Genomic DNA, 16,873 nt, shown 5'->3' with positions numbered 1-16,873 from the left:
GTCCATTAGTCCCGTAATCTAATCAGTTCCTTGTTCCACTCTCCAGTCAATCCGTTAGTTCGCCATCTAATCAGTTCCTTATTCCACTCTCCAGTCAGTCCGTTAGACCCGTCATCTGATCAGTTCCTTGTTCCACTCTCCAGTCAGTCCGTTAGTCCGCCATCTAATCAGTTCCTTATTTCACTCTCCAGTCATTCGTTAGTCTCGTCATCTAATCGGTTTCATGTTCCACTCTCCAGTCAGTCCGTTAGTCCCGTCATCTAATCAGTTCCTTGTTCCACTCTCCAGTCATTCGTTAGTCTCGTCATCTAATCGGTTTCATGTTCCACTCTCCAGTCAATCCGTTAGTCCGCCATCAAATCAGTTCCTATTCCACTCTCCAGTCAGTCCGTTAGTCCGCCATCTAATCAATTCCTTGTTCCACTCTCCAGTCAATCCGTTAGTCCGCCATCTAAACGATTCCTTATTCCGCTCTCCAGTCAGTTCATTAGACCGTCATCTAATCAGTTCCTTATTCCACTCTCCAGTCTGTCCGTTAGTCCGCCATCTAATCAGTTCCTTATTTCACTCTCCAGTCAGTTCGTTAGTCCCGTCATCAAATCAGTTCCTTGTTCCACTCTCCAGTCAGTCCGTTAGTCCCGTCATCTAATCAGTTCCTTGTTCCACTCTCCAGTCAATCCGTTAGTCCGCCATCTAATCAGTTCCTTATTTCACTCTCCAGTCATTCGTTAGTCTCGTCATCTAATCGGTTTCATGTTCCACTCTCCAGTCAATCCGTTAGTCCGCCATCAAATCAGTTCCTATTCCACTCTCCAGTCAGTCCGTTAGTCCACCATCTAATCAATTCCTTGTTCCACTCTCCAGTCAATCCGTTAGTCCGCCATCTAAACGATTCCTTATTCCACTCTCCAGTCAGTTCATTAGACCGTCATCTAATCAGTTCCTTATTCCACTCTCCAGTCTGTCCGTTAGTCCGCCATCTAATCAGTTCCTTATTTCACTCTCCAGTCAGTTCGTTAGTCCCGTCATCTAATCAATTCCTTATTCCACTCTGCAGTCAGTTCGTTAGTCCGCCACCTAATCGTTCCTTGTTCCACTCTCCAGTCTGTCCGTTAGTCCACCATCTAATCAGTTCCTTATTCCACTCTCCAGTCAGTTCGTTAGTCCGCCATTTAATCGTTCCTTGTTCCACTCTCCAGTCTGTCCGTTAGTCCACCATCTAATCAGTTCCTTATTCCACTTTCAAGTCTGTACGTTAGTCCGCCATCTAATTAGTTCCTTGTTGCCCTCTCCAGTCAATTCGTTAGTCCACCATCTAATCGATTCCTTATTCCACTCTCCAGTCAGTCCGCTAGTCCGCCATCTAATCAGTTCCTTGTTCCCCTCTCCAGTCAATCCATTAGTCCACCATCCAATCGATTCCTTATTCCACTCTCCAGTCAGTCCGTTAGTCCGCCATATAATCAGTTCCTTGTTCCCCTCTCCAGTCAATCCATTAGTCCACCATCCAATCGATTCCTTATTCCACTCTCCAGTCAGTCCATTAGTCCGCCATCTAATCAGTTCCTTATTGTACTCTCCAGTCAGTCGCTTAGTCCGCCATCTAATCAGTTCCTTATTTCACTCTCCAGTCAGTTCGAAAGTCATTCACTCAGTTCTTTAGTCTGTCATCTACTTAGTCTGTTAGACTGTTAGCCAGTAGGCCCTTTAGTACGAACTTCAGCCACATCGTTATATCTTCAGCTAGTCCACTCGTTATTCCGCCCTTCAGACCGTTAGTTCGCCGAACAACTACTCCGTTATTCCAACAGACAGTACGTTAATCCAGTTAGTTCCGAAGTCTGCCAGTTAGTTCGTTTGTCCATCAATTATTCTATCCGTTAGCTCGTTAGTTACTTTGTTCGTTAATTCACCAGTAAGTCAATTCCGTGATTTTCCAGTTAGTTCGGTACTCTATCAATTAATCTATCCATTAGTCCGCTAAATAGCATGTTCATTGTCCCACCAATTAGCCTGCCCATTTCTCTTCAAATTAGTCAGTTCCGTAGTCTGCCAGTTAGTTCGTAATTAGTTTGTTCTTTATTCTACAAATTATTCTGCCCGTTAGTTCACCAGGTAGTTTTGTAGTGTTTCAATTAGTTCATTATTCTGTCAGCATGTCTTTTTGTAATTAGTCTGTTCGTTATTCTACAAATTAGCCTGCTCGTTAGTCCACCAGTTAATCAGTTCCGTAATGTTTCAATTAGCTCATTAGTCTGTCAGTGTGTCCTTTTGTAGTTAGCCTGTTCGTTATCCACCAATTAATCTACCTCAGTTATTGGATCAGTTAATCAGATCCATAGTCTGCCAGTTAATTTTTCGACAATTAATCTTTCAGTAAGTCGCTAGTTAGTCTAGTTTTTAGTTTACCAATTAGACAGATCGTTAGTAAGTAATATGCCAGTTAGTTTATTAGTCTGTCAGTTGGTTTATGAGTTCATTTAGCAGTGCATTACTCAATCCGTAATTCCTTCGGTCAGGCACTCTTTCAATACCGTATCGGTAAGTCAGTCTCCGTTGGTATAAACTGAGTTTACTACAAATGTCCCTCAATTATTTATTTTAAGTCGACATATTTGAATAAATAATACCTATTATTTTAATTATTGTGACTTTAAGAAATAGAATTTTAAAACTAGTCTAAATTTATTCATGTGAAATAAAGTATGTTTTAATTTAAAACTACATCCAATGTAGTATTTATATAAATTAAACGCTGGAGTGCTGCTATTGGTGATATTACAAGAACTGTGTAGTTCGTCCAACCATTTTTGAGCAGCATCCCTGTTTTTAAAGTCCAACCTTCCTCTCTACAGCGTTCTGTAACCTGTGATGAAGGATGGATAAAACAGAGAAAAATTCTCTCCGGCACCGGGACTCAAACCGGGTTTTCAGCTCTACGTGCTGACGCTTTATCCACTAAGCCACACCGGATTCCAGTTCCGTTGCCGGATAGAATCCTCTCAGTTTACGTTCTATCTCTATTTCCCTTTGGTGGCCTAACCTCATGCACTGTCACAGAAAAATGTGACAGTGGCACAATGTCCAACGCACTATGTACAGAGGTGCACTCATTAAAAGTGACTAAGTGGTCGGGATCCGACGGGATGGCTTAGTGGATAAAGCGTCAGCACGTAGAGCTGAAAACGCGGGTTCGAGTCCCGGTGCCGGAGAGAATTTTTCTCTGTTCTATCCATCCTTCATCATATGTAACGCAGAATTCCTGCACAGAAATATCGTATCCAATTCGGTACGTCATAATAATAATTTTCTACAAAATGTTCCCAGCCGTAGGAAACTGTCATTGGGAATCTTTATTTGTTAGGAGAACAGTAATGGACTTTATTGCCTAACTTGGTATATATTCTAGTGGTACGGTACATATTAAGAGTGAAAGAAGTTGATCGAAGTTGTCGTTGAGTAGCGGGAGGGGGGGGAGATTAAAAGAGGGAGAGAACTTGTAGTTGTACTTCTTACCGAGTTTCTAATAAATTGTTTGGAGGACAGTATTTCCCTCACCGCAATGGAATGGATTGGAATTTTCGGGAGTGGGGGCACTAAGATCCAGCACTGCGACCTTTCAAGATCTATTGCGCTAACCCTCAAACTAAGGGCATTCCCAAACCCACACCGACTGATTACACTAATGGTTCGCTGCGTACACAGGTTTCGAGCAGTCAACCCCACTCGTCCCTAGGCCAGCCCGCTCCGTTCATCGACAATCGGCGTTCGGGGAATTATATGAAATGATGACGAAATGGAGAAACGTTGACAGAATGACGTAGATGCTAATATAGGTAAACGAGAAAAACCTCAACTACGACCTTGTTCGCCACAAGTATCAGTATGTATTTTTCCATGAAAAATCCCAGGTCTGACCGAGACTCGAACTACGTGACAGGAGCAAGGTCTGACCACTCATCCACCGCAGGGGATCCACTGCTGTGGACTTGTATGGCTCTGAACACGTGGCATTTCTATCTTTACTACAGTGTTGATAGATCTTAAGCTGTTCACAATAGATGAATAGAATTAAAAATAACTGAGAAATTATATGTGACATCGATACAAGACGAATGACTAATTATGTAACATTCAACATTCAAACGTAACATCACTAAATTAATTCACACGGCACCAATGATACAAGTACCGAGATTCTGATAATGACAAGAATGACTGTTCGGTACTAGTTTAAAATTAATTGTTTATTACTTATTTGTGTAAAAGTTAGGAAATTATTGGCAACAGAAAATCATTAAACATTATTGAATGGAAGTTCATAGGTTGTTTTTACAATACAAATAACGGAAACATGAGAACATGTTGCCGTACATATCAACAAGAAACACTGAATTGGGAACTCAAAGGCTGTTATTACAATACAAATATAAAGGAAACATAACATAACGCCTTAGGCCTATAGTACCTACTGTACATGCACAAGACAGGCCAATACTGAGGGCTGGTTTTTTATTAGCGATAAACCGAAATGTGACAAGTGCACCAAGAAGTACTGTATACTCAGTTTTATTGATGACTAGAGTTTTGTGGAAAGTTTAAAAAATTTGGGGTGTGATATGAGTAGTAACATGAGCTGCTGCGAGTAAGTCAAAATGAGGATAGCAAAGGCAATGGAAGCTTTTAATAGAAAAAGGAGCATTTTCTGCGGACCTCTGGAAGACTAGTGAAGTGCTTTATGTGAACAGTGGCAGTGTATGGGGCAAAACAATTTATATTACGACGAAGTTAAGAGAAACGACTAGAAAGCATTTGAAATATGGATATGGATAAGAATGAAGCATGTGAATGGAAAGACAGAATAAAAATGAAGCCGTGTTGGAAAGAGCAGGTGAAGAAAGAATGATGCTGTGAACTGATCAGGAAGAGAAAAAGAAATTCGATGGGCCACTGGTTAAGAAGAAATTACCTACTAAAGGATGCATTGGAAGGAATACTGAAAGTGAAAAAAACTTCGGGACAGAAGAAGATATCAGATAGATAGACAACATTAAGACAGGTCTTCATGATCATGTGCGGAGACTAAGAGGAAGGTGGAAAGTAAAAAAGATTTGAGAATGCTAGGTTTGCAGTAAAATATCTGTCCTTAGATAGAAAACTATGTATACAATATGTATAGACTTTTGTATAAAACTGAGTTAAGTAACAAAAAGACTGATTCAGAAAATGTACACTTATTATTACTATTATAATATTATTGTATTTTTATTACTACATCATTATTATATTATTATTATTATTATTATTATTATTATTATTATTATTATTATTATTATTATTATTATTATTATTATTATTATTCATGGCGTGTGACGGGGATACCTTTACCTTTACCTTATTATTATTATTATTATTATTATTATTATTATTATTATTATTATTATTATTCCCCCAAGCGTCTTCATAGCGTGTGACGGGGATACCTTTACCTTTACCTTATTATTATTATTATTATTATTATTATTATTATTATTATTATTATTATTATTATTATTATTATTATTAGTATTAGTATTATTAGGTATCATCATAATTGACAAAGCTTTTATTTCAATATGGATGTTCCAATTATAATGCCCTGCATAATATTACTGCTAATAATTAAGATTGCGTATAATAAGCGTATGACATTACATAGTGGAAAAAAAAGTCACGAAATTTTCAGGAAATTGATGTCAATTTTTAGTCATAAGTACGATATCGGATTCATTTTCACGTAAATTATCAGAAATTTTCTATAAAAAAACCTGGCTCTGCCTATACTGAATTGAAATTTTATAGACTACTATTGCAATACAAATACAGGATGTAAAAAAAGTATCCAATATTTTAGGAGGTGATAGTATGCATCAAAACAAGAAAATAATGTCTAATAAACATGGGTCCTACAACACATACTTTCTGAGATCTGAACACTTGTTTTTAGGAGGTGCTCAAAGTGTCGTCCATTCATGGCAATGCATTGCTCTGCCCCTCGGTGTAAGGAATCACGGACTCTTTCAAATTTGTTTTAATACGTTAATAAGAAAGTTCTGATAACGATCCCCAGTTAATCTCTATGGTAGCACGTATGGCTCTATTAATCTATCACCAAGAACGTCTGCCCATACGTTGATTGAGAATCGGTGCTGATGCTTTGTTTCTTTAACTGAACGGGGATTTTCATCAGTCTACACATGCTGTTTACGAAAATTCACAACACCATCTCTGCTGAATCCGTTCATATCCGCAACCAGACTTTTGTTTTCAGTATCCTTGCGGACGTATCATTATTCCATCCCAAGGGTGTCAATTACGGTATGATTACCTGGTAGTCTGCTGTATTGTAGGGCAGAGAAATGCATTGTCATGAATGGACGTCACATTGAGCACCTTCTATGAATAAGTGTTCAGATCTCAGAAAGTATGTGTTGTAGGACCCATGTTTATTAGATATTATTTTCTTGTTTTGCTGCATACTAGCACCTCCTAAAATATTGGATATTTTTTTAACATTCTGTATTTGTATTGCAATAGCAGTCTATAAAATTTCAATTCAGTATCACCTCCTAAAATATTGGATACTTTTTTTAACACTGTATAACGGAAACAACATGACTACGTAACGCAGTATTTAACAACAAGATAGATCTATATCGAATTTCACATTAATAGGCTGTTGTCACAATATAAATGTAACAGAAACATGAGAACCTAATGCTGTATATAACAACATAATTATAGTGAAATGGAAGTTTATAGGTTGTCTTTACAACATAAATTGTAACTGAAACATAACATATCGCCATGTTTACCAACAAGATATAATCCCACTAAATTCTAAGTTTATAGGATATTAAATTACAAAATAATGTAACTGAAACATGAGAACGTAACGTCGTGCTTATCAACAGGAAAAGTACTAACTGCTTACTGTACAGTCACAAGTATTATTTGTATACATGCATCTTTTGGTTTTAGAGTAGACTAATCGTGTTTTTTATGTTCATCAGCATTATTTATAACTGTAACATAATAACGTATTAAGATTAATACAGGTAGTAATCATTTATTCTTTAATTATCGGTATTGTATTTAAATACCACATTTTTTTTAATACCTGTACTGGCAACGGCATATTTGAAGGGTTCAGAGCCATAGTGGGCCAAGTGCCATTTATTAAAAACGAAGAAAGCAAGGGTTAAAGTTAAGTGAATACCATAGTTTAATGAAGAATGACATATAATTTAGTTTTAACGTGTATACTTTATATTACTCGTACTTGCTATATGTTTCCATTGAATTATGGTAATAACTTCATTTTAACCATTGTTTTCTACACTTTTAGTAAATGGCGCTTAGCCCATTATGGTTCTAAACCCTTCATTTGTTATGTAAATTTAAAGTAGGCCCTATCGAAATACTACCATTAAGATTTTTAGAGAAATTTTGAGCCCCTGTGAGGGCAATTTTTTACATTCAATTCGCGAGTGAACGGAGAGATTTGTATTCCTGTAAAGTTGATTTGAGATTTCCACGAAAACAGAGACGTTTAGTATTCCTAATTTCAGTGAGTTTGATGAGCTATCATTCTACAATCATTTCTTCTGAGTGAGGGACGGACTGTAGGCTACTTATGAATTAATTAAATAACCACTATTTCAGTAGAGAGTATTATAAAAAAGTAAAAATACCCGTACGTCATATAATATTAAATTAACCCTTTGTATCGCATTGTTTGCTGTGAGAACGCCATGGATTTTATGCTGCATGTGTAAGTCTACTCCTGTTTCATTTCCCATGAAGCTTGCTGAGAGCAGCTGTGTAGAGTGAAGCCTACCTAACAGCAGCAGGGTGATTGATATTCATTGCATTTAACAGAAATACCCGAACTCACTAATCGATTCACACGTGCGATTGTTCGGTCTGTTTGTATTTTGCAGGCGATATCTCACTTCAAAGCTGTCAGCAAAGTGAATAAAATATTAAACAAGCAAACAAATATCAAACAGATATTCGCCCTGCGGCATGCAGCTTCTGGAGCAGCCTATGTCGGTTGTGGAAATAAAAATATAAATGTGCACTGTTATTAAAAAAAGCAAAACACTGACGGACGCAAAGCTTTAGTAGAATGTCAAAGTGAATCGAGTTGAAATATGGAATTGTTGACAGGTTCAACCATTTTCGTTGTTTTCTCAAAGTCATGTAAAAGCAGACTTTCAAGTCAAGGCGATGTAGGAGAAGGCATATTCTTCGACCAACACTAGATATAAGTTATCTACATTGTGGGTCTCCTAGACCATGTAGTCACAGGATAACACAACGCAGGTAAACGGAAGGTACATTTTAACTGCACACTCTGGGAATCGAACTACGTACTGCGTAGATGGGAATGACATACACTATCCATAAAATCACATCGGCAGCCATAGAAAAGAACTTTGATGGCAAATTAAACAACGTGACAAATACAGTTTCCGACTAAGTTATTAACCGGAATCCGATTTCGCAAATGTCCAACAACCAAATAGCACTTTTCCTAAAAATGTGCCGAAATAAGGTCGCGAGACTGAAAGCTGGGTAATAATAATAATGATAATAATAATAAAAATAATAATGAACGGTTTTTGTTGCCATTGCTTGGTAACCACAGTTCGTTTATCTACACGATCAAAATTTACAAGACGAATACGAAACCAAAAATTATGCATAGGCCTACTGGTACAAGATCGCTAAAATAGCTTTTCAATTACTACAGCTTTAGTACAAAAGTAAAAGCGAACCTTGTCAAGACCAAAGTAAATTACTTTATTTTCGCCAATGTATATGTCATTATTTTGTTCATTTAGGTATTAGCCTATATTAATTCATGTCTTATTAATGAAATTGAATAAACTACACTGGATAAGGCCAATTATTAAAATGTAATATTTCACATTTGGAGTTATTAACATCTAGTATTCGGGAAAATGCATTCAGGTTATTACATTCGGAATTCGTTTCTTTTGGGAAAATGGTTATTCAGTAACTTATATTGGCTTCAGTATTTTGTACGTGAATCGACAAATAGATGTGCATAGGTCTATATGAAATGTGACATTCTATAGCAGACTATGACTTAACTACTTTCGTAAGTACGAGTAATTATACCTTACTACTACTAACTACTAACTACTACTGCTGCTACTACTACTACTACTACTACTACTACTACTACTACTACTACTACTACTACTACTACTACTACTACTACTACTACTACTACTACTACTACACTACTACTACTACTACTACAGTAAGTGAAGAAATAAATTTTATCAGATCACTTTGGCACACAAAAAGAATCAGTAGATAAGATTGAAACTTGTTTTAAAATGTAGAGGTGTCCACGGACACGCTATTGTGGGGCGCAAGAGATAGGAATCCCAGGGGTTCATGTGATCAACATTACTCTTCAACCATCTTTATTTTTAGTGGATTATTTTACGACGATGTATCAACATCTCAGGTTATTTAGCGTCTGAATGGAATGAAGGTGATAAAGCCGTTAAAATGAGTCAGGGGGTCCAGCACCAATAGTTACCCAGCATTTGGTCATATTGGGTTGAGCGAAAACCGCGGAAAAACGTCAACCAGGCAACTTTGCCCATCCGGGATTCGAACCCGGGCCATTTGGTTTCGCGGTCAGATGCGCTAACCGTTACTCCACAGATGCGGACTTAACCATCTTAAAACAGTGTTAAAATCAAGACTAAACTATCCGAAAGGAGACAACTTTCAACTTTTCTGTCTGTAATTATTACTTGAAGAACTAGACTATTTTACTACGCCTTATCAACTACCTATTATTATTATTTAGCCCCGATAGGATTGGTGATAGCGAGATGATATTTGGCGAGATGAGGCCGAGGAATGATCATTAATTACCCGACATTCGCCTTGCAGTTGGGGAAAACCTAGGGAAAAACCTAACCAAACAATTATTTCAAGCAGGAATGGAACGCATGCCCGAGCGAAACTCCGAAACAGGAGACTACCGCCTGAACTATAGCAGTGGCTCAATATTGTTCTTAAAATGAGTATACTGAATTGTACCAGCGGTTCTCAACCTTTTTAATGGCGTAGTATCACTATTTTTAACTTAAGAAATATTGTGCTGTACCACTAATCAAATTTATTACGGGAAAACGTCGTGGGCATATGTCGCTCCCAGAGTCTGTTTAATTAAGAAACAGTGTTACTCTTTGAATTTATTCAATGCACTATTCCATAAAATAAACTGAAAACAGCTACATATTTTTATATTTCATTAATATATATATTTTTACTTCAAACTTTTATTTCAGCAGTACCATAGGTTAAGAACGGCTGAATTATACTATTATGTGTTTCGTAACGACATAGACTACAATAGTAACGGTAGTTTCAATAGCGTTCAATTACTAACGGAACGTTGTCATCACTGTCATCATCGTTTACTTCCTCACTGTCATCGTCATTTTCATCATTGCTAGTAGGCCTACTATTGCATTATGCAAGAGTTAAATAACGTCACTTGAAACATTGTGAAATATAACTAAATAATAAGTGAAAAAAAAATCAAAATATAGAATTGTCGGAGACATGGCTGTGGGTTTTAAGTGAATACGTCTGCCTTAAATCGACAGATTTAGACAAGATCTTTTGCTTGTAACAAAAATCAGCACGATGGCACATCAGAGTCGTGAGATATACTGCCCGGAAATTTTCACCCATGTCCAAAACGGCCACCAATCATCGCGGACCCCAACGCCCCAAGTCAAGATCATACTCGCATCGTAGTCATATATCCGATCGAACGAGACTTCATTTATTTAAATCGTGTTATTAGTCACGAAGTTATAGTGTCGGAACGAATAAGCCTGCAGACGTTACATCGCCATTTCCGTCCTAGTACACGTCTGATTTTAAAGATATATTCACGTCAAAAACCGTGGCGCAACAGCCCACAGAGGGCAAAGAACAACCATATGCTGTCCACATATCCACATGCCTCACTAGATAGAGATGAACGATCATCCATCCAATACGAGGGTAATGTGTGGTCAGTACGATGATCCCCCAGTGGCTTTCGAAACCACATTTCACTACTAACTATAGCTCCCAAAATTTGTCGCGGTGTCTGAAATTTTGTAAGAAAATCTTTCCCATAATGAGGTCTCGAACCAACGCTTATTCCATATTGCTACCATCCGCCAGCGCGGGACGAAATACAAATAGAACACGTAAATAAACTAATACTCTAGGCGATGCCACTGTGAGATTGAAACTTTGGCTCATGTCTTGGGTTCATACCCATTTGGCAAAACTCTTCGTAACAGCAGACATCACAAGATCAGGTCTGTAATCGCAACATGCCTTAAGTCCTTACACTTCCTATGAAGAAGTCCATGGAATAGCAGATACCGAAAGTCATCGGCGTATTGATATTATAACATTTAAACCTGGAGAGCCAAAGGATTCTGGATCCGACCATCAGATTCCAGACGCATCAGAATCATCGAGGAGGTTACTCTAGAGAAAAGGACAATTTATGAAGCAACTATCCCTTATTACAAAACATCATATAAACTCAGGGATATAGAAGTCATCGGATTAATGGTGGACGCTAGAGGGACCATAACAAAACAATTCGTGTCATTCTGTCATAAATTTGGAGTCCCAACAACAAGTAAGGAAATTTCTATGATAGCTTTGAAGGGTTCGCTGCAGATTTTACGGCGACACTTGTATTTCAATTCAAATTGAATTTTCTCATTCTATTTTTTTATCTGTAGTTTTTATTTTACTACAAATTTTCATTATGTGAAATATTATCTACTGTACATTTTAGTTTATTGTAAACAAATTTCTTCTCCAGGTATCGATCAAATTCCAGCAGAATTAATACAAGAGGGTGGGTGCATTACATAGCAAAATTTATAAACTTGTACTTGCTATTTGGGAAAAGGAAATTGTGCCAGAACAATGGAAGGAGTCCATAATTGTACCTATTTTTAAGAAAGGGGACAAGACTAACTGTAGTAACTTTCGAGGAATATCACTTTTGTTGACGGCGTACAAATTTTTTTCCAATATTCTTTTGAGAAGATTAACTCCGTACGTAGATGAAATTATTGGGGATCATCAGTGCGGTTTTCGGCGTAATAGATCGACTATTGATCAGATTTTTTGTATTCGACAGATAATGGAGAAAAAATGGGAGTATAAGGGTACAGTACATCAGTTATTCATAGATTTCAAAAAGGCATATGACTCGGTTAAGAGGGAAATATTATATGATATTCTTATTGAATTTTGGTATTCCCAAGAAACTAGTTCGATTAATTAAAATGTGCCTCAGTGAAACATACACCAGAGTCCGTATAGGTCAGTTTCTATCTGATGCTTTTCCAATTCACTGCGGGCTAAAGCAGGGAGATGCACTATCACCTTTACTTTTTAACTTCGCTTTAGAATATGCCATTAGGAAAGTTTAAGATAACAGGCAGGGTTTGGAATTGAATGGGTTACATTAGTTTCTTGTCTATGCGGATGACGTGAATATGTTAGGAGAAAACCCACAAACGATTAGGGAAAACACGGAAATTTTACTTGAAGCAAGTAAAGCGATCGGTTTGGAAGTAAATCCCGAAAAGACAAAGTATATGATTATGTCTCGTGACCAGAATATTGTACGAAATGGAAATATAAAAATTGGAGATTTATCCTTCGAAGGGGTGGAAAAATTCAAATACCTTGGAGCAACAGTAACAAATATAAATGACACTCGGGAGGAAATTAAACGCAGAATAAATATGTGAAATGCGTGTTATTATTCGGTTGAAAAGCTTTTATCATGTAGTTTACTGTCAAAAAATCTGAAAGTTAGAATTTATAAAACAGTTATATTACCGGTTGTTCTGTATGATTGTGAAACTTGGACTCTCACTCTGAGAGAGGAACATAGGTTAAGGGTGTTTGAGAATAAGGTGCTTAGGAAAATATTTGGGGCTAAGCGGGATGAAGTTACAGGAGAATGGAGAAAGTTACACAACGCAGAACTGCACGCATTATATTCTTCACCTGACTTAATTAGGAACATTAAATCCAGACGTTTGAGATGGGCAGGACATGTAGCACGTATGGGCGAATGCAGAAATGCATATAGAGTGTTAGTTGGGAGACCGGAGGGAAAAAGACCTTTGGGGAGGCCGAGGCGTAGATGGGAGGATAATATTAAAATGGATTTGTGGGAGGTGGGATATGATGATAGAGACTGGATTAATCTTGCACAGGATAGGGACCTATGGCGGGCTTATGTGAGGGCGGCAATGAACCTTCGGGTTCCTTAAAAGCCATTTGTAAGCAAGTAAGTAAGTAAACAAATTTCTTGTAAGATATTTTTTTACTGTTTAACATTCTTTGTCTTTGGCAACCTCACCAAGTTGAGGAAGATTAAATATTAAAATTATAGGCTATATGCGGAAATTAAGTGATACTACATACGTCATCATATAAGGACTAGAATGCAATGATTTTAATCACAAACCGGAATATATATAAGTGGATTTATTGTTCTTATAGGTACTGTATAATCAAATTACACACTATTGTTATATGATTCATTACAATAACTTGAACAAAGATAATGTAATTAGGTACATTTTTGACAAAAAAAAAAACAGAAGCTTTCTTCTGCAGCTGCTAGAGAAAAAGTAAGTCCATATTTTTGTGCAGCCAGTAATTTATTTTGTATACTAACTTCATAACTTTCAGTTTGTTGGTTGGTCGTACCAGAACTAACGACTGACATTACACTGAAAGAAAGATCAGTGTCCACAAATTATAAAATTTGTGATTAATTCTACTCCGAGACCTATTTTTTTATAATATCGATAGGCTAGACATGCTAAATTCAAGTTACTGAGCTGGGAGAGGTAATGAGTCGTAAGGTCAGAAACCCAAGTACGAAGGAAGAGCGCAACTTTTTGCACCGTCTGCTGAGGGTTATGGAAATGTAACACGGAACCGTATCTCGTATTTGCAGCTGTGGTTCGGCAGATGGATGAAACACACAAGAGGGTGGAACGTCTCAGACTTTTTTTTTTTACTTAACGAAGAAAACACATTACGCCGGATTATTAGGCGTATAATATTCTAGTTCTACATACTATTACCTAATTTCCTGTATAATTTTTATATTCATTTGCATAAGGAAATCTTTTGACTGCCATACACTATAATAAAATTGTATTTCGTTTTATAATGTGGTTTTCCAAGTCTCATTACATTCTAGAAATATTCAATTCCGATGTCAACATAATTTTTAAATGAAAATTCGAAATTCAACTTTCAGTAACAATCTAAAATAGAGAGGTTTACCACAGTTATTCATATATTCATTATACACAAATTAATTATTACAATTTACCGTTATGTGTAGTATATATCTTGCTATAGTCTACTATGGCAGCACAACTTGAAGATGAGAATAAGAAGAGAAAAACAATACGAATTTACATAATATAGCCTATACCCAATAAGACAAACTCGCAGTTAAATGATATTTTGTGTGCTCAGAGTGGACAAAACTTTGCTACTCTGCCAAATGACGTTTTTCTTATCAATGGACGTACAAAAAAAGCAATCGTACGTGTTATTTGTTCACCGTGTGTATACTACTGTCATATATACCAGCCAACATCAAATATAATATAGTGGCGGTATAACAAAGTTTAGCTCTTCTGGTAACTATGGAAACACAGTAATGCAACAGGCCTATATTTTGTTTAATTGCTATGTAACTAATTTAGGTCTATCGTTATAGGATGGAAAAGTTATATCAATGCTTTTATTAAAATACAGTATATAAATGAGTTTCTTTTAAGACACGTACAATTTAATTTCATTTCTTTAAAAGCATTAAGGAATATTTTTCTGTCTGTGCTATGATGACTATATTCCCAAATAATTGCTTGAAAATTTGAAAAATCTCACATGAATGAGAACGGTAACGACCAAAGAACACAAATCCAAAAAGAATATTTTCAAGAAAAAAAAGAAAAATGTAATGAAGAGGAAGTAGAAAGAATAACAGAAGGATATGATGCTGAATTGTTAACATAATTAAAACATAATTATGATCATGAAGTGAATAATATTGTCATTGGGAATGATTTTTTTAAGATCAAGAATATTATTGTTATTGTACCTCGAATTGGGGATAGCAAATGTTTTACAAAAAAGGGATACATTGACCGTAACTATAAAGACAAATGGAAAATAAAAATAAAAATAGCTTACACAATGTAAACAAAACATAAATAATCCGTAATTTAGACATTACGATTGCAAAGCAAACATCAGGCATCAATTTTAGACATACAGAAAATCAGTTACAACACACATACGTAACACTTCTTAAAAGCTGTCCTCTACAACACAAATATGCGGCTTTCCGTATCATACATAATTAATTAATACACAATAGTCACAGGACACAAACAAACCATAATTAAGACATTGCATTAACATCAAGCATCCCATAACTACGACTTACATACATAACAAATCAAGCATCCGCTACAACACATAGGCTCCACTTCAACATAATAGCCACACTTTTAAAAGAATATTAAATGTAACAAAAATTCAATTATTATTTACGAGAAGACTAAAAAGTTGAACATCAGAGTTAAGAATAAATAAAAAAAAGCTTACTAAAGACAAAAACATTTTCTTTTCCAGAGGTCCGCGGAAAAGGCTCCTTTTTCTATTAAAACTTTCCTTGGCCATTGCTATCCTCCTCTTCACTTCTGGCAGCAGCTCATGCTACTGCTTATAGTACAACCCAAGTATCTGAAGCTGTCCACTTGCTCTACTGTCTCATTTAGAATTCGCCAGTTTATCTTCTGTATTTTTCTTCCTATGACCATGCTCTTCGTCTTATTTGCATTTACCTTCATTCCATACTGCACACAGCTGTCATTTAGCTCCAGTAGCATATCCTTTAGTATCATATTCTCTTCTGCTAACAACGCCAAATCATCAGAAAATCTTATGCATTTTATTATTCTTACTCCTACTATCACTTCCTCCATGTTCTGAAAACAGTTCTTTACTAAATCCTCCAAGAAGATGTTGAACAGGGTAGGAGATAAAGGACATCCTTGACGTACTCCTCTCCCAATTTCACTTCTTTCTGACAATTCTTCTCCTATCCTGACTGTGACTCGTTGTGGTGTGTCTAAAAAGTTCGGTGAATGGTGTCGTATCTGAACGGAAACTTGGCGCATGTCTTTGCGCATGCGCATGGTTCTTCAGAGATTTGGGGAGAATCGATACACAGCATGCAATGCATGTTACTGGCAGTGTAAACAGACTGCGACCAGTTGAACGTAGTCATTGTGAGAGGAAGTGTCACAGCGCAATGGAGCAACGTGTAACATCAAGTTCTGCTACAAATTGGGGAAGACTGCAACGGAGACACATGGAATGTTGGTGCAGGTGTACGGGAGGGAAGCCGTGAGCAGAAAATGTGTTTACGAATGGTTTAAACGCTTCCGTGAAGGGAAGGAAACAATTGAGGATGAGCCACGTTCAGGTCGGCCATCGACAAGCAGAACCCCAGAAATTATCGAGAAAGTGCGACAAATGCTGGCACAAGATCGGCGACTGACTCTAAGATTGATTGCGGAGGAATTGGACATTAGCAAGGACACGGTGCACACCATCGTCCGCGATGATTTGGATAAGCGGAAGATCTGCTCTCGATTTGTGCCGCACAAGCTCAAAGACGAGCAGAAAGCAAAAC

This window comes from Periplaneta americana, chromosome 11 (assembly GCF_040183065.1).
Source record: "Periplaneta americana isolate PAMFEO1 chromosome 11, P.americana_PAMFEO1_priV1, whole genome shotgun sequence".
Classification (NCBI taxonomy): Eukaryota; Metazoa; Arthropoda; class Insecta; order Blattodea; family Blattidae; genus Periplaneta; species Periplaneta americana.
Note: the sequence above shows the minus strand (reverse complement) of the source record.